This window comes from Hemitrygon akajei, chromosome 5 (genome assembly GCF_048418815.1).
Source record: "Hemitrygon akajei chromosome 5, sHemAka1.3, whole genome shotgun sequence".
NCBI classification, from domain to species: domain Eukaryota; kingdom Metazoa; phylum Chordata; class Chondrichthyes; order Myliobatiformes; family Dasyatidae; genus Hemitrygon; species Hemitrygon akajei.
This window is the reverse complement of record NC_133128.1, coordinates 92,784,000-92,804,483: the sequence shown is the minus strand read 5'-3', so window position 1 is coordinate 92,804,483 and position 20,484 is coordinate 92,784,000. Positions and strand designations below refer to the sequence as shown.

At 40.6% G+C, this 20,484-nt stretch overlaps 1 protein-coding gene across 4 annotated transcripts in view; it reads right to left on the bottom strand.

Annotated features, from left to right (window-relative positions):
* The window catches only part of mcf2la (mcf.2 cell line derived transforming sequence-like a), a 275,198-nt gene that overhangs the window by 253,576 nt on the left and 1,138 nt on the right, over positions 1-20,484 (bottom strand). Inside the window, exon 1 of one of the 4 annotated variants that reach the window (XM_073046061.1) lies at positions 19,840-20,415. The exons of 2 other annotated variants lie outside the window; for them this stretch is intronic. The gene's annotated coding sequence lies outside the window, so the exon portion shown is untranslated. Of the gene's footprint in view, positions 1-18,944; positions 18,979-19,839; positions 20,416-20,484 lie in introns of those variants that run through there. One more of the 4 variants, XM_073046065.1, reaches the window with a different exon arrangement.

The following is a 20,484-nucleotide window of genomic DNA, read 5'->3' as shown; positions in this document are numbered from 1 at the left end:
GTGTGCAGATTTCAATGCTCACAGCACAATATGGGGGGATCCGATTACAGGTTCAAATGGAACGGTAATTGAAGATTTGATGGAAGAAAGGGATTTGGTATGTATGAATGATGGTAGAGGAACAAGGATAAGCATAACGACAGGCACTGAGTCGGTATTAGATATTACGTTAGTGTCTAATGTCTTGGCTGGCATTAGTAACTGGGGAGTTTGGACTGCTTCAACAGTAGGCAGTGATCACTACCCAGTTTTATGTTCAGTGGGTGAAAGAGTTGAAATAAGACCAGGTGGAGGAGTCCCAAAGTGGGTGTTTGGAAAAGCAGATTGGGGTAAGTTCCAGAAGTTGTGAAGAAGCATTGACAAAGATTGACATTTCTGGAGATATAGATGAATTAAACAGTCAGGTGACTTCAGCAATTATTATGACAGCAGAAGGATCTATACCCAGGAGTAAAAATAGGATGAATAGAAAACTAGTGCCATGGTGGACAAAGGAATGTTGTCAGGCTGTTTTTTTTAAAAAAAAACAGAAATAGAGCATTCAGGCTAGTTAAAAGAACCCCTAATATGCAGCATTTGATTCAGTATAAGAAGGCACTGGCAGTGGTGAGAAGAACTATACATCAAGCTAAAAGGGCAAGTTGGAGGAGTTTTTGCAACAAAATAGGAAGAACAACGCCTGCGGGAGAGGTATGGGGAATGATTAAGAGGATGGGGGGAGATAGAAGGGATTGGGAGTATCCAGTAATGATATCTGAGGAGGAAACAGCAGTCTCCAGCAGGGATAAGGCTGAGATCATGGCCAAATCATTTGTAAAGATACATAGTTCAGAAAATTTGTCTGAAGAAGGGAGAAGGAGAAGGGAAAGAACAATGAGTCAATACCCAGGTGTGTTAAACAGGAGGAAAGAAACAGATGATATAATTGATGATCCATTTACTTTGGCAGAAATGGTGAGAGCAGTAAAGAGATCGAGACCAACCTCCCCAGGGAAAGATCTAATATGCTATGTTATGCTAAAAAATCTAGGAGAAGGAGCACTCTTGAAGTTACTGCATTTTTATAACAGAGTGTGGGAGGAGGGAAGATTACCAAGTGCACAGAAAGAAGCAGTAGTAATTCCAATAAGGAAACCTGGCAAGGATCCATCAAAACCCACTAGCTACAGGCCAATAGCACTAACATCAAATATATGTAAGGTAATGGAAAGGATGATAACAGAAAGGTTATCATATGATCTTGAGAAGAGAGGAATGCTGGCAAGTTATCAGAGTGGTTTTAGGAAGGGAAGGAATTCCATGGACTCAGTGATAAGGTTAGAGACTGAAATAAGAAAGGCCCAGGCAAATAAAGAATCAGTAGCTGCAGTGTTCTTTGACATTGAAAAAGCCTATGATATGATGTGGAAGGAAGGATTATTAATTAAACTGCACAAGATGGGGGTTGGGGGGAGAGTTTTTAATTGGATTAAAGATTTTTTGTTTGGTAGAAAAATTCAAGTTCGGACTGGATCAGAATTATTAAAACAGTACATAGTGGGAAATGGCACACCTCAGGGTAGTGTGATTAGCCAATTACTTTTCATCATTGTGATCAATGATGTCTTCACAAAGGTACCAGTGGATATAGGTAGGTCACTGTTTGCGGATGATGGGGTCTTGTGGAAAAGAGGCAGGAACACGGAGCATATAATCAGGAAACTACAAGGAGCAATTGATGAAGTGGTAGAGTGGGGTTATGATTGGGAATGTAGATTTTCAGTGGAAAAAACTCAAACTGTATTTTTCACTAGGAAAAGAATTGAAGTAGGGAAGAAGTTAAGGATGTATGGGATTGAATTAGAAAGGGTTGGATCATTTAAATTTCTGGGAGTTATATTTGATTCACGATTAACATGGGCAGACCACATCAGGAAAGTTGAGGAGAAATGTAAAAAAGTAATAAACGTGATGAGATGTTTGACTGGTAGGGAATGGGGAGCAAGTTGTTCAGCATTAAAGAGAATGTATGTGGCTTTAGTAAGATCTGTGTTGGATTATGGAAGTGTAGCATATGGATCAGCAGCTAGGTCTCTTATAAGGAAACTGGATGTGATTCAGGCTCAGGTTTTGAGAGTGTGCAGTGGGGCTTTTAAAACATCACTAGTATCAGCCCTGCAGGTAGAAATGGGAATAATGCCTTTGGAATTAAGAAGGATGCAATTGATGGCAAACTACTGGGTTAATTTGCAGGGACACAATTATTCTCACCCTGCTAAAGGAGTGTTGCAGGAGTCCTGGGAAAATGGGAGGTTTCAGAGGGAAAACTTTAGTCGGGTAAGGAATGATATTGCTAGATCATGTGGAGTGTTTGATCTAAGGATAAGTCCTTCAGTAGTTTATCCGGTTGTAGCTCCATGGAAGCTGGTATGGCCTGACGTAGACTGGCATTTGTTAGAGGTAAAAAGGAAAGGAAAGTATAAAACTGATTTGGTAGTGCATTTAACTGTCATGTGATGGAAAAGTATAATGATTATACTCAGGTCTATACAGATGGTGCTAAGGAACCTGAGACAGGAGTGACAGGGTTTGGGGTGGCTATACCAGCAAAAGCAATTGCAATCAGCAGAAGAACATCTGATAAGTTAGCAGCGTATACAGTGGAGATGATGGCAGTGTTGGTTGCATTGCGTTGGGTGGAGAAAACTAAACTAGTCAAAGCTCAGATTCATCTTCAGTACTAGCAAGTTTAAGGTCTTGTCACTCAAACAGCCGGCAAGATGTAGTTCATGAAATCCTTCAGTCAGTCACACGAGTTGCAAATCAGGGAGGTCAGGTTAAATTTCTATGGGTTCCAGCTCACGTAAGGGTGAAGGGCAATGAAAGGGTGGATGTGTTGGCAAAGAGGGCAATAAAGAAAGAAAATATAGAAATGCACATTAGTATCAGTAAAGCAGAGGTTAAGTGTGTAATCTGGGGAAAAATTAACCAAATGTGGCAAGAAAGATGGGACAGGGAGGGGAAAGGGAGGCATTTATATCAAATACAAAAAAGTGTTGCAGGTACTAGGGTAGGAAGTAGATGCAGAAGAGAGGAAATTGTGTGGACTAGGTTAAGGCTGGGGCACTGTGCACTAAACCAAACATTGAAATTGATAGGGAAACACTAGACAGGATTGTGTGCAGAATGTCAGGAAGAGGAGTCAGTAGAGCATGGAATTCTGAGTTGCAGGAAGTATGGGATACAGAGAGATGATGAGAATTAATCTAAGGGAATTGGGGGTGCAGGAACTCACATTAAAAGGGTTGCTGGGCATGGGTGAGAGAACACAGGTCAGGGTATTTTTAGCTTTCTTAAGGGGTACAGGGTTTTTTTAATAGGATATGATGGATAAACAGAAATAGGGTACTAGGATGGGGAGGATAAAGTGTAGGTTAGGGTATGTGTATGTGTGCGATTGGGTGAAGGGATTTAGAATGTGAGTCCATCGCATACTCCGGAGCAGAAGGTGGCGGTAATGCACCATCAAGCTGGGTGCCAACTGCCATAAAACAAGACGGAGAGAGAGAGAGAGAGCACTCATTATGATCATATAACAATCACAGCACGGAAACAGGCCATCTCGGTCCTCCTAGTCCGTGCCGAACTCTTAATCTCACCTAGTCCCACCTACCCGCACTCAGCCCATAACCCTCCACTCCTTTCCTGTCCATATACCTATCCAATTTTACCTTAAATGACACAACTGAACTGGCCTCTACTACTTCTACAGGAAGCTCATTCCACATAGCTATCACTCTCTGAGTAAAGAAATACCCCCTCGTGTTTCCCTTAAACTTTTGCCCCCTAACTCTCAAATCATGTCCTCTCGTTTGAATCTCCCCTACTCTCAACGGAAACAGCCTATTCACGTCAACTATATCTATCCCTCTCAACATTTTAAATACCTCGATCAAATCCCCCCTCAACCTTCTACGCTCCAATGAATAGAGATCTAACTTGTTCAACCTTTCTCTGTAACTTAAGTGCTGAAACCCAGGTAACATCCTAGTAAATCGTCTCTGCACTACTCTCTAATTTATTGATATCTTTCCTATAATTCGGTGACCAGAACTGTACACAATATTCCAAATTTGGCCTTACCAATGCCTTGTACAATTTTAACATTACATCCCAACTTCTGTACTCAATGCTCTGATTTATAAAGGCCAGCGTTCCAAAAGCCTACTTCACCACCCTATCTACATGAGACTCCACCTTCAGGGAACTATGCACTGTTATTCCTAGATCTCTCTGTTCCACTGCATTCCTCAATGCCCTACCATTTACCCTGTATGTTCTATTTGGATTATTCCTGCCAAAATGTAGAACCTCACACTTCTCAGCATTAAACTCCATCTGCCAATGTTCAGCCCATTCTTCTAACCGGCATAAATCTCCCTGCAAGCTTTGAAAACCCACCTCATTATCCACAACACCTCCTACCTTAGTATCATCGGCATACTTACTAATCCAATTTACCACCCCATCATCCAGATCATTTATGTATATTACAAACAACATTGGGCCCAGAACAGATCCCTGAGGCACCCCGCTAGTCACCGGCCTCCATCTCGATAAACAATTATCCACCACTACTCTCTGGCATCTCCCATCTAGCCACTGTTGAATCCATTTTATTACTCCAGCATTAATACCTAACGACTGAACCTTCTTAACTAACCTTCCATGTGGAACTTTGTCAAAGGCCTTGCTGAAGTCCATATAGACTACATCCACTGCCTTACCCTCGTCAACATTCCTCGTAACTTCTTCAAAAAATTCAATAAGGTTTGTCAAACATGACCTTCCACGCACAAATCCATGCTGGCTACTCCTAATCAGATCCTGTCTATCCAGATAATTATAAATACTATCTCTAAGAATACTTTCCATTAATTTACCCACCACTGATGTCAAACTGACAGGTCTATAATTGCTAGGCTTACTTCTAGCACCCTTTTAAAACAATGGAACCACATGAGCAATACGCCAATCCTCCGGCACAGTCCCCGTTTCTAATGACATCTGAAAGATCTCCGTCAGAGCTCCTGCTATCTCTACACAAACTTCCCTCAAGGTCGTGGGGAATATCCTGTCAGGACCCAGAGATTTATCCACTTTTAAATTTCTTTAAAGCGCCAGTACTTCCACCTCTTTAATTGTCATAGGTTCCATAACTTCCTTACTTGTTTCCCACACCTTACACAATTCAATATCCTTCTCCTTAGTGAATACCGAAGAGAAGAAATCGTTCAAAATCTGTCCCATCTCCCTCGGCTCCACACATAGCTGACCACCCTGATTCTCTAAGGGACCAATTTTATCCCTCACTATCCTCTTGCTTTTAATATAACTGTAGAAACCTTTCAGATTTACTTCCACCTTATTTGCCAAACCAAACTCGTATCTTCTTTTGGCTTTTCTAATCTCTTTCTTAAGATTCCTTTTACATTCTTTATATTCCTCGAGCAATTCCTTTACTCCATGCTGCCTATATCTATTGTAGACATCCCTCTTTTTCCGAACCAAGTTTCTAATATCCCTTGAAAATCATGGCGCTTTCAAACCTTTAACCTTTCCTTTCAACCTAACAGGAACATAAAGATTCTGTACCCTCATAATTTCACCCTTAAATGACCTCCATTTCTCTATTACATCCTTCCCATAAAACAACTTGACCCAATCCATTCTCTCTAAATCCCTTCGCATCTCCTCAAAGTTAGCCTTTCTCCAATCAAAAATCTCAACTCTAGGTCCAGTCCTGTCCTTCTCCATAATTATATTGAAGCTAATGCTATTGTGATCACTGAACCCGAAGTGCTCCCCAACACATACATCTGTCAGCTGACCTATCGCATTCCCTAACAAAAGATCCAACACTGCCCCATCTCTAGTCGGTACTTCTATGTATTGTTGCAAAAAAACTATCCTGCACACATTTCACAAACTCTAAACCCTTTTACAGAATGAGCTTCCCAATCTATGTGTGGAAAATTAAAATCTCCCACAATCACCACCTTGTGTTTACTACAAATATCTGCTATCTCCTTACACATTTGCTCTTCCAACTCACGCTCCCCATTAGGTGCACCTTTCCCATTCCTCAATTCCACCCAAATAGCCTCCCTAGAGGACCTTTCATTGTGGGGACCTTGTGTGTGTTTCAGGAATGACTTGTCTTGCAGTATCGCTTGGTAAAGCCAATGAAGTTCCAGTGAATAAACTCTTGTTTCTGGCTCAGTATGAGAGTCTGTCATTTGTCTGTGCACACAGAATCAGAATCTTTTTCCCCCAGAATAGAATTGTCAAGTATTAGAAGACATGTATTTAATATTTAGAGGCACACTGTAGTGGTAGGGATTCATTAGTTAGGGGAATGGACAGGAGGTTCTGTGGGTGAGACTGAGATTCTTAGATAGTATGTTACCTCCCGGGTGCCAGGGTCTGGGATATCTCGGATCGAGTCCTCGGTATTCTTAAGTGGGAAGGTGAACAGCCAGAATGCATGGTCCGTGTAGGTACCAATGACACGGGTAGGATGAGTGACGAGGTTCTGCACAGGGAGTTCAGGCAATTAGGTACTAAGTTAAAAGGCAGGACCTCCAGGATTGTATCTCAGGATTGTTACCCATGCCACATGCTAGTGTGGCCAGAACTAAGAAGATCATACAGTTTAATATCTGGCTAAAGAGTTGGTGCAGGAGGGAGGGCACAAAATTTTTGGATCATTGATCTCTCTTCGAGGGAAGGTGAGATCTGTACAGAAGAGATGGTTTGCACCTGAACTGGAGGGAGACTAATATCCTAGTGGAAAGGTTTGTTAATGTTGCACGGTGAGGTTTAAACTGAGTTGCAGGAGAATGGGAACCAGAGTGCCAGAACAGTTAGTGGACAGGTGGTGGAGACAGATATTGGTAAGAGCTCAGATGAAGTTAAAAATCAAAAGGTTGAGCATGGGGTACCAAAATCAAAAAGGGTTTTGATTCTAGACTGAAGTTGTATCTGAATGTGTGCAGTATATGGAATAAGGTAGATGAATTTGCAGCACAGTTGCAGATTGGCAGGTATGATGTTGCAGGCATCACTGAATCATGGCTAAAAGCTGGGAGCTTAACGTCCAAGGATATACATCAAAAGGATAGGTGGGAAGGTAGAGGGGACGGTGTTGCTCCGTTGGTAAAACATGAAATCAAGTCATTAGAAAAAAGATGTTGAATCATTGTGGATAGGATTTATGGCCAAGGAAAACTAATTTCTTCAGTCTGCTTAATTGGTCCTACATCCTGTTTCTGTGTTTCCTTAATTTAATGGGGAAAAAACATAACTTATTGTCCAAATCCTGCTGCCCTAAGAAGCAGTTAGTTCGTTTCCAGAATCCTGAGAGTTGATTTGTTGATGGTTTTCAAGAAGATATTTGCCACAGCAAAAATAGTAGGAAATTTTGGCAGTTTAGCAACAGAAAGAACAATACTGATAGTCAAATCAAGACCATTAGTGAATTAAAATGAAACCATTGAAAATGAAAATTCGGCATTGTAAATTTGACATATTGCTCCACTCAGCTCTTCTCAGCAGAGGTCACAGGCTGAGCAATGTAGCTAAAATCAGCCTGCTAGCTTGCTGCAATGTAGCTGCTACATATACTAGCCTCTATGCACTGGCAGTGAAAGGAGTCAATGCGAACATCACATAGTGATTCAATCAAGGATGGACAATTAATGTCAGCATTACCAGTGACAAAGTAAAATCTGATTCTGTTAATTATAAATACACATGTACAATAAATTGATAAGAGTCCGAACATTGGTAAGTAATAAATGTAACTCCTTTATTCAATACAGGAACACAGAACATAGGAACAGACCCTGCAGCCCATAATGTCTGTGTTGACCACAATGAGATTTTAAACTTTCAGATGACAATTTCAGCTTGCCTGCATGTGGTCTACATCCTTCCATTCCATTCCCTGCCTGTTCATGTGCCTATCTTAATGCCTCTTAAATATATCTGTTTCCACACTACCCCTGGTACCATGCCCAAGGCACTGTGTATAAAAGAAAGCTTGCCTAGTAAATCTCCTTTAAACTTCCTCAATAACTTTTCACCTTTCTTTGCTTCATATACTTGTATGTAATTCTATCAGACTACCCTTCAGCCTCTGATGCTCCAGAGAAAACAATTTAAATGTGAACAACCTCTTATAGCCAATGCTCTCAATCCAGGCAATGACCTGGTAAACCTTTTCTCCACCCTTTCCAAAATCTCCATATCCTCCCTGTAGGGTGGCAACTAGAACTACACACGATACTCCAAATGTGTACTGCAAACATGACTTCCTGAATTTTATACTCACCACCCTGACCAATGAAGTTAAGTATGCTGTACACTTCTTTACCACCATCCACTTGTGTTGCAATTTTCAGGAAGTGTGAAGTTGTATCTCAAGCTGCCCCAACTCATTAATGTGCCTAAGGGTCCTGCCATTCACTGTATACTTTCCTGTCACATTTGACTTGTTTGGGTTAAACTCCATCAACCATTTCTATGTTCACTATCCACACCTGCACCAATTTTTGTGGCCTCTGCAAAATTACTGATCAACCCACGTATATTTTCACCCCATGTATATACTTAGATCATAAATAAGAGGTTCCAGCAGAACACCACTAATGATAGGGATCTAGTCAGAATAACACCCTCCACTACTGCCCTCTATCTTCTACGACTAAGCCAATTTTAATAGTGCCTATAGGAAATATTCACCACCCCCTTGGAAGTTTTCATGTTGTTTAAAATACAAAACACAAAATAATTGATTGCGTTAATGTTCACCCCCTTCTAGTCAGTATTTAGTAGATGCACCTTTGGCAGCAATTACAGCCTTGAGTCTGTGTGGATAGGTTTCTATCAGCTTTGCATATCTGGACACTGCAATTTTCCCCCATTCTTCTTTACAAAACTGCTCAAATTCAAAGGGATTGTGAGTGAACAGCCCTTTTCAAGTCCAGCCACAAATTTTTAATTGGATTGAGGTCTGGATTTTGTCTTGGCCACTCCAGGACATTCGCTTTATTGTTTTTAAGTCATTGCTGTGCAGGTTTGGCTTTATACTTAGGATCATTGTCTTGCTGGAAAACGAATCTTCTCCCAAGTTGCAGTTCTCTTGCAGACTGCATCAGGTTTTCCTCCAGGTTTTAAGAACGTAAGAACCTAAGAAACAGGAGCAGGAGTCGCCCATCTGGCCTGTCGAGCCTGCTCCGCCATTCAATAAGATCATGGCTAATCTGGCCATGGACTCATCTCCACCCTACCTGCCTTTTCCCCATAACTCTTAATTCCCATACTATGCAAAAATCTATCTAACCTTGTCTTCAGTATATTTACTGAGGTAGCCTCCACTGCTTCATTGGGCAGAGAATTCCACAGATTCACCACTCTCTGGGAAAAGTAATTCCTCCTCATCTCCATCTTAAATCTACTCCCCCGAATCCCTTAGTTCTAGTCTCACTCACCATTGGAATTAACTTTCCTGCCTCTATTCTTATCTATCCATTTCATAATTTTATATGTTTCTATAAGATCTCCTCTCATCCTTCTGAAGCCTAGTGAAGTACAGTCCCAGGTGACTCAATCTCTCCTCATAGTCTAACACCCTCATCTCTGGAATCAACCTGGTGAACCTCCTCTGCACCACTTCCAAAGCCAGTATTTCCTTCCTCAAGTAAGGAGCCCAGAAATGTACGCAGTACTCCAGGTGTGGCCTCAGCAGTACCCTGTAGAGTTGCAGCATTACCTCCCTGCTCTTAAATTCAATCCCTCTAGCAATGAAGGTCAACATTCCATTTGCCTTCTCGATAGCCTGCTGCACCTGCAAACCAACCTCTCGTGATTCATGCACAAGCACTCCCAAGTCCCTCTGCACATTGTACTCCACCTGCCAGACCCTTGCCCACTTACTTAACCTATCCGTATCTCTCTGCAGATTCTGTATCTTCTGCACAATTTGCTTTTCCACTCAATTTAGTATCATCAGCAAACTTAGATATACTACACTCTGCCCTTGGTGACTCTGTATGCACAAGCTTTTAGTTTGATGCCTTATTTTATTTCTTTAGTTATCCAAGGCTGGCTCTCCCCACCCTTACTGTCCTTGCTTTTAACTGGAATATACTTCTGTTCAGCACCATGAAAAATCTCTTTGAAAGTCTTCCACTGTTGCTCAACCATCCCATCATATAGCCTGGGTTCCCAGTCTACACTAGCCAAATCCTCCATCATCTGATTGTAGTCTCCATTGTTCAGGCATAATACACTGGTTTGAGATCACTTTGTAGAGATCTGTTTACACTTTGACACAAGAGTCTTTTTCTGTTGATCAGTGTCAAAAAAAGAATTAAATCCACTGTGATTCAATATTGTAAAGTAATAAAACATGGAAATTTCCAAGGGCTGAATATTTTTATAGGCACTATATACGTGACACACAGAAAACTCACTGCTCTACCTTTATCAATCTTCTTCATCACCTCCTCAAAACATTTCAGTCTGGTCTGTAAGACAACCTCTCCCACACAAAGTCATGCTAACAATCCTAGTTTTATACATTTCCAGATGCAAGTAGGCTCCATTCTTAAGGATTTTTTTCCCAATAAAATCCCTTACACTGAAGTAAGGGTTATCAGCCCATAATTTCCTGTTTTGTTTTGACTGGCCTTCTTAAACAGAGAAACAACAAAGGCTCTCCTCTAGTCCTCAAGGACCTCAGTATGGCTAAAGAGGCTACAAAGACCTTTGTCAAGGCCCATGCAATCTCCATTCTTTCCTCTTCAATAACTTGGGAATTTATCCATCTTAATACTTCAGGAGACTTGACATCACCTCCTTATTGGAAGGAGACTGAAAGCAGGAAACTGCAGAGCCAAATAGCTTCTGTAAATTAGAGAGAATTAGAAGCCATTACTATTGATACCAAAGGAAAAAATCTTGGTACTATAAACATAGTTTTGTAAAAGGAAAATTCAGTTTGACCTTCTTGAATATTTTGGAAAAAGTAAAAAGGAGTACCAGTAATATACTAGACACAGATTAACAGCAGCCATTTGATAAGATGCCTTATCATTGGTTACTGCAGAAAATAAAAGTTCATCCAATAGGTGGTAACATATTATCACTGACAGAAGATTGGTTAGCTATCAGGAAACAAAGGACAGCCTAAAATGCTGCTTTTCCAGATTGACAAAACAAAAAGTATTCCTTAGGGATCACTGCTGGTGGATGCCTCAGCATTTTACAGTTCACACAAGTGACTTGTTTAAAAGCACCAAATGTATGCCTGCAAATAAGCTGATGGCACAAGGTTATATAGGGAAATAAGTTGCAACTACAAATATACGTATAGGCTACATCAGTGGAAAAAGATCTGGCAAATGGAGCACGAATTGGAATAATGTGAAATCTCCTGTCAGAGATAATAAAAAAGGATCACATTATCTAAATAGTGAGAGATTCAACAGCTCTGCAATGCAAAGGGATCTAGATATCATAGTGCAGAATTTACTAAAGGATTGGATGCTGTAATAATAATTAGGCAAGCTAACCGAACTTTATTATGCATTGCTCTGAGAACTAAATAAAAAATATTAATGTTAAGCTCAGAAGAGTAACTGAAGAAGTTCCAAATATAAGAACACAAGAGATGAACAGAATTAGGCTATTCGGCCCATCAAGTCAACTCCACCATTTCATCATGGCTGATCCATTTTCCCTCTCAGTTTCATTCTCCTGTCTTCTCCTCCTACTCTTTTACTCCCTGACTGATCAAGAACCTATCAAAATCTGCCTTAAATATACCCAATGAGCTGGCCTCCACAGCCGCCTGTGGCATTGAATCCCACAGATTTACCTACCACGTTCCGGCTAAAGAATTTTCTCCTCATCTCCATTCTAAATCTTTCTATTCTGAGGCTGTGCCCTCCAGCCCTAGATTCTTACCCACTATAGAAAGATACTCTCCACATCCTCTATTAAGGCCTTTCAACATTCGATAGGTTTCAATGAAGTCACCATTCATTCTTATTTCCAGCACCTATTCCAGCAAATATGATTGGATTTTAATTGCTATGAATGGTTCTCTCACCAAGCTGGATATGGAACAGGGGATGCAACAAACATGGTGTTATCAAATATCTTGAAGCATGTAAAGAGGTGACGGAGTAAAAGGGAGATGATGGATCACAGTCCGTCATGAAGCAGTTTATTTGATTGCTCAAAGCCAAAGCATAGTAGCTGAAGTGTGTATAATCTGTCAGGTACATTGCTGTAATGAATTGAAGGTTGACTTCAGTAGGTTAATATTAATCCTATAACACATAGGAATAGAATTACACCATTCCACCTATCAGGTCTGCTCTGCTATTCAACCATGGCTGATTTATTTTCCTTCTCAAGCCTATTTTACTGCCTGTAGCAATGAATTCCACACATTCACCATCCTCTGGCCAAAGAAATTCCTCCTCAGCTTTGTTCTAAAGAGACATCCTTCTATCTGAGGCTGTGCCCTCTAGTGTTACATGCTCCATCTATTAGAAACATCTTCTTCACTTGCACTCTATCTAGGCCTATTGAGAAGGTTTAAATGAAATTCCACTCATTCTCCTAAACTCCATTGAGTGCAAGCCCAGAACCATCAAACACTTCTCCTATGTTAACACTTGCATTCCTGAGATCATTGTCGTAAACCTTCCCTGGACCTCCACTAATCCCAGCATATTCCTTCCTGGATGTTACGGTAGCATTGTGGTTAGCACAACATTTTACAGTATAGGTGACCTGGGTTCAAATCCCATCGCTACGTATCAGGAGTTTGTACGTTCTTCCCATGACTACGTGGGCTTCCTTTGGGTGCTCCGGAGTCCAAAGCCATACTGGTTGATAAGTTAATTGGTCATTGTAAATTGTCCTGTGATTGGACTTCAAATGTATTCAGGAAATTGTTGGGTGGTATGGTTCAAAGGGCCAGAAGGGTCTATTCTGCACTGTATCTCAACAAATAAATAAATAAACAAACAAACATCTCTAGACATCTATCCTGGACCCAACAATTACAAAGAAGGCTTGTCATCAGCTATATTTCATTAGGAGTTTGAGGAGATTTGATATGTCACCAACGACGCTAGTAAATTTTAACTGATGTACAGTCGAGAACATTCTGACTGGTTCCATCATTTTCTGGTATGGGCATGATCATAAAAAGTGTTGTAGACTCAGTCTGCTCCATCATGGTCATGAGCCTCCCTACCACCAAGGAGTGGTGCAATATCACAGAGCATCACCTCCTCTCATTACTACCATCAATATGGAAGCACTGGAGCCTGAAGACACAAACTTGATGTTTTAGGAACCGCTTCTTGCCCTCTGCCATCAGATTTCTGAACTGTCCATGAACCCATGAATACTACTTCACAATTTTGTTCTCTTTTTGAACTATTTTTTATATTCTTATTGCCCAAAATGTCGACTGTACTTTTTTCCATGGATGGTGCCTGGCCAGCTGAATTCCTTCAGCATTTTGTGTGTTGCTTGGATTTCCAGCATCTGCAGATTTTCTCTCGTTTGCTAATATTGCATTTGCCTTCCTTTCTACCAACTCAACCAACAAGTTTTCTTTTCAGGAATCCTACATTAGGACTTTCAAGTCCTTTTGGACCTCCCATTACCGAATTTGCTCCCCATTTAGAAACTAGTCTACACCTTCATTCCTTCCACAGAAGTGCATTACCATATACTTCCCTACACTATATTCCATCTGTCATGTCTTTGCCCATTCTCCTAATCTGTTCAAGTTCTTCTGCAGATTCCCTGCTTTGTCAACACTACCTGTCCTCCGCCTATCCTTGTACCATCCATAAACTTGGTCAGAAAGCAGTCAATTCTGTCATCCAGATCATTAATATATAATGTTAAAAAGTAGCAGATCCAACATTGACCCCTGCAGAACATCACTTGTCACAGGCAGCCAACCAGAAAAGGCTCCCTTTATTCCCACTCTTTGCTTTCTGTCAGTTAGCCAATCTTCTATCCATGTTAGTATTGTTCCTGTGATACCATGGGCTCTTATCTTGTTTAGCAGCCTCATGTGCGGCACCTTGTCAAAGGCCTTTTGAAAATCCTGGTAAACAATATCCACTGACTCTCCTGTCTCTATCCTGCCTGTTATTTTCTCAAAAAATTCCAAAAGGTTTGTCAAGCCTGATTTCCCCTGAAGGAAACCATGACATTAGCCTATTTTATTGTGTGCCTCCAAGCACCCCGAAAGCTCATCCTTAATAATGGATTCCAATGTCCTATCAATTACTGATGACAGGCTAACTGGCCTATAATTTCCTGTCTTTTGCCTCCCTTCTTTCCTAAGCAATCTTACATTCCTCTGGGACCATTCCAGGATATAGTGATTATTGAAGGATTATTGCTAAGACTTCCACAATCTCTTCAGCCACCTCTTTCAGAACCCTGGAATGTAGTCCACCTGGTCAAGGTGATTTATCTACTTTCAGACCCTTTCAACTTCCCAACCAGCTTCTCCTTAGTACAGTAACTACACTCATTTCTGTCCCCTGACGTTCTTGAATTTCTGGAATTCTGCTTGTGACTTCACAGTGAAGACTGATGGAAAAATTCTTATTTGGTTCATTCTTTGTTCCCCATTAGCACTTCTCCAGCACTATTTTCTAGTGGTCCAATGTCCACTCTCACCTCTCTTTTACTCATTATGTATCTGAAAAATCTTTTGGTGCACTCTTTTATATTATTGGCCAGCTGGTATTCACATTTCATCTTTTCTCTTCTTATAGCTTTTTCTGTTGTCTTTTTTTCAAGTTTCTCAATCCTCTAGCTTCACACTAATTTTTATTCTATTATATGCCCTCTCTTTTGTTTTTATACTGTCTTTGACCACTTCTCATTCATGGTTGCTTTGTCCTCCCTTTAGAATGCTGCTTCTTCTTTGAGATGCTTTAATCATGTGTCTTTCTAATGACAGTACTCCCAGGAATTTCAACTATTGCTGTTCAACTGGCATCCTTGCTTGTGTCCCCTTCCAAAAACTTTGGCCAAGTCCTCTTTCATGCTTCTGTCATCACCTTCACTCAACAATAATACTGATACATCTGATTTTCACTTCTCCGTCTCAAACTGCAGGGGATTTCTATCATATTATGACCGCTTCCTCCTAAGGATTCCTTTACCTTCAGCTCCTCAATCAAACCTAGTTAATTACACAACATCCAATCTAGAATTGTCTTTTCTCTAGTGGGCCAAGCTTCTTCAAAAAGCCATCTCATGGGCATTCCACAAATTCCTTTTCTTGGGATCCATCTCTGACCTATTTTTAGAATTTACCTGCATATTGAAATCTCCTAGGACCATTGCAACATTGCTCTTTTTACATGCCTTTTCTATATCCCACATCCTGGCCACAGTATGGGGGCCTGTATGTTACTCCATCAGGGTCTTGTTACCCTTGCAGTTTCTTAACTCTGCCCACAAAGATTCTACATCTTTCAATCCTGTCATCTCTTATTAAGGATTTGACAACATTTTTTACCAAGAGAGCCACCTCACCCCTTCTGCCTACCTGCCTGTCCTTTTGATATAGTTATCCTTGGATGTTAAGCTCCCAGCTGTGATAGTCTTTCAACCACAACTCTGTGATGCCCACAACGTCATACCAGCCAATTTATTACTGCGTTAAAAAATCATCTATTGTATTTCCTATGCTGTGTGTATTCAAATATATCGCCCTCAGTCTTGCATTCATCACCCTTCTTTTCAATTTTGTCTCCATTTTACTTGAAGTTAAATTTTTATCTCTCTTATCTTGGTTATTTATCCTTCAGAGTTCAGAAACCTATCCCACATGCTCCTTCCCTTTTACTTTATCCCATACATCTCTCCTTCTCCAATACTGGTACCAATGACCCATTAACTTCAACCCATAACAAGAGATTCAGGTGCTAGCAGTGAGTTTATTTTGCAACTAGAAAAGGGTAAAGCATATAAAGCAAGTAAGAGCTTGTTAAAGGTTCTGACAGAAACTCAACTACAGGATTGCAGGGAAGTTGAATGGCCTTGAGCATAAATTAATTTTGCACTGTTATTTTCCAATGAAGAATACATGCCAACTAGCAGTCTAGCCCTATTCTGTGTGTTGTGTGCTCAGAATGGCTGGGAAGGTAGAAGGTGGATCAGGTGAAGAGGGGTCATGGGCAAATGCTGCCAGATGGGGGAGGGAGGGGTGGAAGCAGTGACAGGGGTTGAGATTGCAGAAACAACAAATGGCTGCAGATTATGGATATGATAAGCAAAGAGGGTGTTTGAGTGGAACCAAGTAAAGAAAGTGGGGGAGGAGGATATGGGAACAGTGGTTTGAATGTGTGAGTGATAGGTAGATGGAACCAGGTGAGGAAGGGGAAAGAAAATGGCAGCAGGGGCTTTGGGATCCAGGGTTGGTTGGAAAAACAGGAGGTTCTGTGAAATGATATGGGGATCAGGAGGTCAGAGAAAGGAACAGTGGGAAGTAGGTTACCAGAAATTGGAGAATTCTGTGTTCATGCCATTGGGTTGCAGAGGCAGAATATGAGAGAATACGCAGAGGCTGTTTTACGGTCTCACCCTGGCAGCGTTGGAGGCCGAGAACATACAGATCAGCACAAGAATCTGGAGGAGTTAAAATGGCTTGTAACTGAGAGCTCAAGATAGTCATTGAGAACAGAGTGCAAGCGTTCAGCAAAGAGGTCACCTAGTCTTGCTTGGTTTTGTAGAGAAGGCCACATCAGGAGCACTGAATGAGATCAAAGAGGTCAGAGAAGGAAGATCTGGTTTGTCCTGTGTTATGAGTGATGAACAGACCTGATGGACAATAGGGTACAGAGTTAACCATCCCCACCCCCCCCCCCCCCCGAGAACTATTTCTGTTGCTATGCTGACCATGAGAAAGAGACGAAAAACAGGCAAGAACATCGGCAACAGATAAGAGAGAGGGGGAAATCGCTGATTAACTGTATTGTGACTCCTTTTTGAATTATTTACTGTTTCGCTGCAAGGACAATAGTTTGCTCATGAACATTCCTCAGTGGACTGAAGGAGTGGCCTGATTTGATGGACACAGTCATTCAGGATTGATGGATAGCTGAGTCCCCGTTAGTAGGGATAAAGAGACAGGTCTGGAGAGACACCCTCCAGACACGCCAGTGGACACTGATTGAGTGTTGGAACCCACAAGAAAGGTGGGGGCTTCGGAGACCGAACCAGGAGGTCGGTCATTAAGGCTATCAGTGTAAAAGCAGGGCCGGTGGGGACTTGTGTGTGTGTCCACTCATGCCAGAGTGATGAGTCCACCACAGAAGAATGGTCTAGCAGAAGGACGGAGGGGTCATAGCTGAATGACCACCATAACAACGGTGCAATGGAATCTAAAAGGCAACAGGAAGGTTTGCTGACTGCAACTGTTTAATCACTCGCTCTCTCTCTCTCTCCAACTATTACAACTCAACAAGCATAACTACCTCAGCACTCATGAACTGAACTGAACTTTATATTCTATGACAATTTGTTTACCCCTAGACATCGATAGAGCTTGTTTATTATTGATTATTATTATTATTATTATTCCTACACTTTCAGGTTTATTACTGCTACCTTGTGTTATATGTATATTTGCATTATTGATATGGTTTTGCTTATTTTTATTAATAAACACCTTGAAATATAGTACCACCAGACTCCGAAGGATTCTTCTTTCTCTGCTGGTTAGACACCCAGTTACGGGGTACGTAACACCTGCAATAGCCCAATTGCCCAGACAACACGGTCAAAGACTCCTTTCAATAATGCAAAACAAGAACAGCAAAGGAAGTGAAATCACTGCATGTTCAGAATCAATGAGCTGAATTTCCAGACACAAGTGAAACAGAAACGGATGTTATCATATTTCTCTCCAGATATTACCTCTAATCATTTAACATTGAAACAATAAGCACATTGATATTTAACTTCTAGGCCACATGATGATGCTTACATCTTTATAATAAATGCTACAATGATAGTACAGTAAACATTCCCACTGCAGTACCCACTGCAGTGATGTAAGTGCTGCGAAACGGATTTCCTACTTACAAATTGCAATCATGTTAGTGAATAAATAGCTCTTGTACTTGAGCACACACACACACACACACACACACACACATACACACACACTCACACACACATACACACACACTCACACACACACACACACACACACACACACAAACACACACACACACACACACACACACACACACACACACACACACACACACACACACACACACACACACACACACACACACACACTACATATTGCATTGATTTCACTTTCCACTTGGATATTGTGCAGTGTTTGTTCTAACATACAGATATAACGTTTCTAAGCACAGTCTTTCAGATGTTCATGCAGCAAAGGTTCTTCAGGCTGAGTTAGCATTCCAAGTACCGGTATATGGCAATGCTGAGATCACAGCTCTATAAAGTGTACTTCTACATTGAATGCTGAATTATGAAATTATCACAGCATACAACATTTAGAACTTTATATAGCCACATTGAGTTCCAAGTCCTTTTAAAAAATCTTCTTTAAACATTCATTTAAATTGCATGGAATATATGACTGAAGCATATTAATCAGTCCATGCCAGATTTTATATTTAATTCAAGCCCTCTTGAGCTTTTCTAGCCCTCATCATCAAAAACCTCACTCCCTTTTACCTCAAACTTTTGATATTTATATGTGTCAGTCACTCTATTTTCCTCAGCCACCGACAGGGAGTCCAAGTTACCAGGCTCTAAATAAGGAGGTTGCTTGTGAATTTTTATTGAAGACTTACGTATAATAATGGCTCTGGTATTTTCTCTCCAAAAGAGGAATCATTTTCTCTGTACGTGCCATTAAAATAAATAACTTTAAACGTTTCTCTCAGATCACCTCTCAAGCCTTCTTCTCTTTTCAAGAAAAATCAGACTCAAGCTATTGATCATCGTCCTTTAGCTACAATTTTGCATTTCTGATTTCATCCTTGCAAATTATATTTGTATACATATTCTATTTATAACCTGTTAATTATAATGGCATTCAGTGTTTCCTATGAAATCTGATCAAGGCTCAATGCGGGTTTAGCATAAGGGCTCTACTTCCGTTCTAGAAAATAAATCCTGCTTAGCTGATTTTAATGGATTTCTTAACCCTTGTCATTAAATTTAACACTTTGTGTACATGAACTCCAATTATCTTTGCTTCTCTCCTCATTTACCTTCTTTTATTTGACTGAAGATCATTTTAGATATCATACATATTTTTGTAATTAACAGCTTTAGAAATCACATTACTTTGCACTATTACAGCATTACAACACAATTACAAAAGTTTTGGGTATCAGAAATGATCAATATCTCAGCCAAGATAAAAAACAAAAGTTAATACTCATATGAAGGTAGATCTGTATATATTTTTGTAAGTTCATAGCTACATTATTGCTGCATGCCTGAGAACAATAGCACAAACTGTTTTAAGCCTTCATCGTAGACCAACATTTTAAAATTGGAACATTGCAATATTGTCCTTGTTAATTTGTTGTTACTGCATTTCCTGTGATATCCTGGTGCTTAACATTTTCATTGTCTACAAATAAAACGCAAAAATAGTGTAAAACAAAATTATCCACTTTATTAAATACACATAGCTTATTAAGGTGATCTGTATGTTAGTATTATAAATGCTTTTACCTGCAACTTTAATCTTGCTGCAACAAAGGGGTTAATGCCATCTTGAGGTCCTTCATTGGCTGAAGTTAACTGTGGATGTTGTGTCCCAGTGATACGCAAGCCTGGGCAGTACAATGTGGAAAGCAAGCTGATGCCCATACAGCAGGCTCCCCCTCTCCACGCAGCTGATGAATCCAAAGGAACGGCAGAGACCGATACAGTTTGGCACCAGCGGCATAGCAGGAATTGCCAGTCAACATTGAACTCAACATGGGACTACCTTAGAGACACCAGCTAGGGATTTTTCTTGGGGTATACTCCTGAAGCCTTCCACATGACTGGTTGTAGCCGCAAGGCAGCAGAGGCTTGAGATCAGAGTTTTCCATCTCTTAGATGAGCTGCCAACCACAGCTGACGAGCCCCATCTGCTGTCTGGATCTACACTTATAATGATGTCGACATTCTATTAACTGCATGAAACCCACATTGGACTAGATTTTCTTTGGATTATCATTATTTTGCTTTCTTTTGCACTACTTTTCATATTTCTTATTGTAATTTATGTTCCCTTTATGTATTGCACTGTACTGCTGCTGCAAAACAACAGATTTCATGCAATACAGTTAGTGATAATAAACCTGATCCTGTGTCTGGGATTACCAAAGG